The following is a 5,623-nucleotide window of genomic DNA, read 5'->3' as shown; positions in this document are numbered from 1 at the left end:
CGAAAGAACCAAGAATATGAATTGCTGCAGTTACTAAAGTTTCAAGTCAAAACACCGAGAAACGCGTTGACAAAACCCACCTTGTTGTTGTTGTGGGCAGGTAGCTTCTGTAAACAAGAGCGGTACAGCAGCTCAGGCGGGCTTTGGATGGTAAAAAAACGAAAAGAAAAACTGCGTTAATATCTACAATAAACCAAAGTGACAAAGTAGCGAGCCGCGTGAAGACAAATTAAACTTAAGGGAGGGAATTAAAGCAAACGCGACCAGGCGAGGGCAGGAGGCAAGGCCCCGCGTGTCTAGGCCCCGCGTTGTAAAGTTCCAACTTGGACATCGATTCACAAGCTGCTGCTGCTCTAGTGACATCCCTACGAGAGAGAGAGCGAGGCTCTAGCTTGGTAAACAACAACAACCACAACAACAACCACAACAACAACAACCACAACGATGAGAATTTCTCACCTCGGATTGCAGTTCACGCGCGGACCTCCAGCTTCCTGTTAGCTCGTGACGTCACGCGGCTGCAGATGACATGACGTCACTTCTGGAGTACAAGACTCTCCCCTCCCACAATGAGAGGCTACCCTAACTGAATAAATTAATAAATTATGTTGATGTTTGCGATCATCAACATTATCAATAAACATCATTTACACCATCATATACAACAACATCAACATCATCAGCATCAACAACAACAACATCATCAGCATCAACAACAACAACATCATCATCAGCAGCATCAACAACAACATCATCAGCAACATCATTAATAACATCATCTAAAGTGGAAAGCTGTCTCGGGTGTGGACCAATCAACTTCAAGGACAGTGCATACATTACCAGAGTTGTGTTTTTTGTTTGCATTATGACTGCAGGTATTGTGGTCTATGCAAACATGACTCCTCGTAAAAAAAGGTGTCAGTTTTGTTGCCAGATAAAAGGGTAAAAAACCAATTATCAAGACGAAAAGAGTGACACTTTATCACGACCCAGCAAGACTGAACTAGATTTAAATAAAAAATCCAACCTTTTTTTGAACATAGCGTAAAATATAAAACCAAGAGGTCACGCTGAAACTTGAACTCAAGATTCAAGGGTTGCAAAGAGAAAATCATCTCACGTTGGACTAGTTGGATATTTTTCTGAATCGCACCCGAGGGTTTGAGCCAATGGTGAGTGCGTTGATTTCTTGATGAGTGTGCACTCATGTCACGTGCGCTTTCTGTTGGTAGCCCCTGTGATTGTGCCAGGTGTAAACATTTTTAGTAGCGTTTAAATTGGAGAGTTCCATAAAAATAACTCAAAATAAAACTCAGTAAAATAATACAAATTTTGAGTTAACGTTTTCAAATGAATTCATGGAAAAGTAATGCCCCTTCACGTGTTTGATATTAAAATGAATTATCTTTGTGAAACTGGCCAGGAGATGGCAGTACAGAAAGGATATGCGGTGTCAGGAGCAAGTGCAGATGGCTCGGTTCTCAGAAAACACTTTTCTAAATGTGGGCTCAGCAGCTGCTGCCAAGAGGTTGTGCAATGAGGCAGCTCTACGTGGGGGTTCCGTGGTGTAATGGTTAGCACTCAGGACTCTGAATCCTGCGATCCGAGTTCAAATCTCGGTGGGACCTACAAATAATAATTTTTTTCTCTTCATACGTGACTTGACCGAAAGAACCAAAGAGTAATTCCTGCAGTCACGAAAGCTCCAAGTTAAGTTTTTGTTATACTCTTAGCGTTTTCGGTAAAGTCACGTAGGTAAAAAAAATAATTAATGTAAATAATAATAGAAATAAAATAAATGTGATTTTTATTATTATATTATATATATATATATTTTTTACCTACGTGACTTTACCGAAAAACCTATAAGCATGAATCCTTGCAGTCACGAAAGCTTCAAATCTAGAATTAAGTTTTTTTTCACCGACAAAGAAACTTATTTTAAGTTTTAGTAAAAAATAAAATAAAAAATTCAATTGCATAAGCTGACTGGATCGAAATCAAATGTTCACCTTTTTGTCCTCTCGAATGTAGTTATGAGGCCAAGTCACCTCCTGGGTACGCATCTGCATGTGAAATGATGCGTTTGCATGTATAATGGTGAAGTTGCGTGTGAAGTCACGTAGTTGCATGTGTCATGGTGTATTTGCACGTGTCCAGTAATGATCCATTGAATGCACAAGCGAAGGTGCTATGGAGATGTTAGTACAGAAATTAATTGAATCTAAATGTAGCTGAACTTTGGGTATTTCCCTCCTCGTATTGCATGGGTTTTCTCTGTACACTGGTTTCTTACCATTTTTCAAACATCCCAAAGCAGTACCCTTCCGAAAGATGATCTTTGATAAAAGGGAAATATTATTTTAATGAAAAGGCCACGGTTAGAAATGTAAGAAGTTAGTTGGTTGAGACAGTAATATTATTATTGTGACTGTATTCAATGTAAATACTCGTGCTTGTCTGGGAGGCCCAAATATCAAAAGGATTCTTCTTTAAGGAAATACCTCATTGACTCCTCCATGTGGCTTGTTCCAGTCACCCAAACGTTCCTCTCATCGTGATAAATTAAAGAATCTGAGCTGTACCATTCCCCGGTCAAACACACATTATGACACATTTCCAATAGCCATTATAATAAATACTCTTTCCATCACAAGTTAAAATAAACAAAAACTGAAAACTCGTGATTTTCATAATGATGGAACGAAACATTGGAATCCATACTGCAAGTCACGAAAGCTTCAACTCAAGATTAAAACATTGTAAGTTTTGCAAACGTACGCCAACGTTTTGGAAGAACCCGCTGAGACTGGAACTCAAATTGCAGGATTCAGAGCCCTGAGGGCGAACCATAACACAATGGAAGCGCCTCGTAAACACGACGACACGAGTGGGACAGGAAAGAGAGTTGCGACACACGACACGAGGGATATGGGCAGGTGTCATCATGGAAAATAACAATTGAGCTAATTTCTCTCACTTTTTACTGAGCAAGCAGGATGTCTTAGAAACTGAATCATGTTGAGTCAAAATCAAAACGCAAATCTCCTGATTTTCATGAAAAACCTATACATTTAAGATTTTATTAAATTTAAGATTTGATCAAATTGCAGTATTCAGATTCCTGAGTGCTAACCATTACACCAGGAACCACCTTATGAACTAGTTTCATGACACGAGTGAAAACTGAGAAAAAGTGAAGGCAAATCGAGCCAAATGACAGAGGGGACATGGGCAGGTGTAACTGTGGCATCGAGTAATTCAGCACGATGTTGACATTCAGATCAGTGATTGCAGATTTAGTAATTGTCATGCGGAATGATTTTGGGGGGACAGGACTCAATGTTGACTCACTGTTCAGGCTGCCTTAGAAGCTGAAACATTCTTGATTTGAAGCTTTCGTGACTGCAGGAATCTTTACTCTTTGGTTCTTTCGGAAAAGTCACGTAGTTAGAAATAAAGAAACATTATCACGACGTTTCGATAGCAACACAAGCGATTGTGTTCAGGTGAAAGTCGCGATTGCCGCGATGTCTGCTGCCAGCAGCACGAGGCTTGTGTTGCTATCGACACGCCGTGATTGATTTTGTTTTATTTCTACCCACGTGACTTTACCGAAGACACGTTCCTTCGGAGTGGGCAGGTAGGAACTTGGCTCAACCCATCCGGGAGGGGCGCACCTCTGGTTGGCTGCTGGCTCGTGATCACGTGACCCACTTCAACCAATCCGAAAGCGTACGTGTTTGGGAGGGGCCATGCACGACAGACAGACAGACAAATAATCCCTGGTGGGCAGCAGTGCGGAACTGTTGTTCCTACCTGCTGTGTACAAGATCACGTGACTTGAGGTAGCCAGGCAGACAGCCCCCTTCACTATCGGCCCCTCCCCTAGGCCCCTCCCCTGACCCCCCCTCCCTTAGGCCCCTCCCCTGACCCCCCCCTCCCTTAGGCCCCTCCCCTGACCCCCCCCTCCCTTAGGCCCCTCCCCTGACCCCCCTCCCTTAGGCCCCTCCCCTGACCCCCCCCCCTCCCTTAGGCCCCTCCCCTGACCCCCCCTCCCTTAGGCCCCTCCCCTGACCCCCCCCCCCTCAGGCCCCTCCCCTGACTGACCCTCCTCCCTTAGGCACCTCCCCTCTCCGTACCGGCAGGAGGTCTCCACCAATCAAAGAGCTGTTTATATTATATATTTATTTATGCACGACAGACAGACAAAAAATCCCTGGTGAGCAGCAGTGTGGAACATATTGTTCCTACCTATATAACGAAAAATCAGTTTAAACAATTACTAAGAACTCGTGACTTGGTTCCACCGAGATTTGAACTCAGATCGCAGGATTCAAAGTCCTGAGTGCTAACCATTACACCATGGAACCTTCACACAGAAACCTTGTTACACAGTCAACACGAGAGTGGGTTCAATCAATTGTATTAAATCATTAAAACAATAATGCTGCTTCCAACTTTTTTTTAAGAATGAGTGGTTGCTGTTAAGAGATTATGAAGTTAGTAGGGCAAGTGTGCCGGTTATAATGGTTATTAGCACTCAGGACTCTAAATCCTGTGAACTATGTTCATGTCTCGTTTGTAACCCCGCCACGTTTAAAAAGAATTCAGTAGTTTTGTCATTAAAATTACGAGATGTGAGTTTTAATTTGACTTCAGGATCTAAGGCAGCCTGACTGCTGAGCCAAAAGTGAGTGCTGTGCTCCCAAAATCACTCCACGTGACAACCACTAAATCTGCAATCACTGATCTGATTTCCAACTTCGTGCTCAATTCCGAGATGCCACGGTGACACCTGCCTATGTCCCCTCTGTCATCTTCACTTTTTCTCAATTCTCACGTGTGTAATGAGCCTGCTTCATCAGTTGGTTCCATGGTGTAATGGTTAGCACTCAGGACTTTGAATCCTGCGATCCGAGTTCAAATCTCGGTGGAGCCTGTGTTGTGCATTTTTTAAAGATTTGCTTCTAAATAAATTATTGGGGAGAGAAAAACGGGGTTTAACACGCACATTATTCACACATTTGGTAATGTTTTATGATTGTGTAAACGTATGAACAGGAGGCAGTACATCCATAAATTAAATCGAAGTGTGCGAGCTCAGGTTTGAGTGCCCTAGAACACGTGCACCAGAGATGGAGTGATTAAATAATCGTTGCTCCACAATCAATTGTTTCTTCACCCGATGTGAATTTGCGGCAATGTGCGGGTATCTTCATCCGGCGGTGGATAGATCGTGGCCGCAGGTTTTTCTTTTTAGCACCAATGAAGTGTTCTCAATACAAATTTGAATCGATTAATCACTGACCAACATGCAGAGCTTAAGCCCTCTAAGGAGTTAGTGCAGTAAAGACTTTCATTTGTCTGAAGGCCGTTTACGTGGAACTTTTCAGGGCGTTAAAGGCGAACTAGAAAACGGCGCCTGCTAAGGAATTGTGAACTGAGCTGTGGTGGGAGCTGTAGCATTGAAATCAGCTCTTGTAAGAGCAAGATGGGTTTCAAGAAAACTTACTAGACCCAAAGAAATTTAACTTGTCAAATAAGAACGAATACATTGATTGAACTCGACATGCGGAGACGTATTTATTGCAACACAAAAAGACACTTGGTTCCACCGAGA

At 42.7% G+C, this 5,623-nt stretch overlaps 3 non-coding genes across 3 annotated transcripts; 2 read left to right on the top strand and 1 right to left on the bottom strand.

Annotated features, from left to right (window-relative positions):
* The first annotated feature begins 1,556 nt into the window (after nt 1-1,556).
* TRNAQ-CUG (transfer RNA glutamine (anticodon CUG)) lies at nt 1,557-1,628 on the top strand. Its single transcript has one exon. It is a non-coding gene; the product is annotated as a tRNA-Gln (tRNA).
* A 2,673-nt stretch (nt 1,629-4,301) lies between these two features.
* TRNAQ-UUG (transfer RNA glutamine (anticodon UUG)) lies at nt 4,302-4,373 on the bottom strand. The gene has a single exon. It is a non-coding gene; the product is annotated as a tRNA-Gln (tRNA).
* A 497-nt stretch (nt 4,374-4,870) lies between these two features.
* On the top strand, nt 4,871-4,942 carry TRNAQ-UUG (transfer RNA glutamine (anticodon UUG)). Its single transcript has one exon. It is a non-coding gene; the product is annotated as a tRNA-Gln (tRNA).
* The last annotated feature ends 681 nt before the right edge of the window (nt 4,943-5,623 follow it).

This window comes from Lethenteron reissneri, unplaced genomic scaffold, assembly GCF_015708825.2.
Source record: "Lethenteron reissneri isolate LAM-NWPU_2019-01 unplaced genomic scaffold, ASM1570882v1 scaffold_1946, whole genome shotgun sequence".
Lineage (NCBI taxonomy): Eukaryota > Metazoa > Chordata > Hyperoartia > Petromyzontiformes > Petromyzontidae > Lethenteron > Lethenteron reissneri.
This window is presented reverse-complemented; position numbering and strand designations above follow the sequence as displayed.